This window comes from Penaeus monodon, chromosome 32, assembly GCF_015228065.2.
Source record: "Penaeus monodon isolate SGIC_2016 chromosome 32, NSTDA_Pmon_1, whole genome shotgun sequence".
Lineage (NCBI taxonomy): Eukaryota > Metazoa > Arthropoda > Malacostraca > Decapoda > Penaeidae > Penaeus > Penaeus monodon.
This window is the reverse complement of record NC_051417.1, coordinates 14,525,600-14,525,855: the sequence shown is the minus strand read 5'-3', so window position 1 is coordinate 14,525,855 and position 256 is coordinate 14,525,600. Positions and strand designations below refer to the sequence as shown.

Here is a 256-nt window from a genome sequence, read left to right as displayed (position 1 = left end):
TTAATAAAAGGATTCCTGGATGGTAAGGAGTGAAAACTACCCTTAAATCAACATACCAGCTATAGACATGTTATGGGTTCCATTTCATCAGTCACATGATAATTTTTGCTCTGCCATATGTGGCACTTCATGCAAAGTAGGTTTATAACTATCCAGAGTAGGATCTCCCATAATTTAGAAACCATTCATGAGGTTTAGTTTATATATATTGTAAAAACGGTTTGAATGCATTGCACTGGGAAGAACTCGCAGATAT

General features: G+C 35.5%; 1 protein-coding gene across 6 annotated transcripts in view; it reads left to right on the top strand.

The window, feature by feature from the left end:
- Positions 1–256, top strand: part of LOC119593665 (S-formylglutathione hydrolase-like) — a gene marked incomplete at its 3' end in the record, with an annotated part of 5,985 nt that overhangs the window by 1,036 nt on the left and 4,693 nt on the right.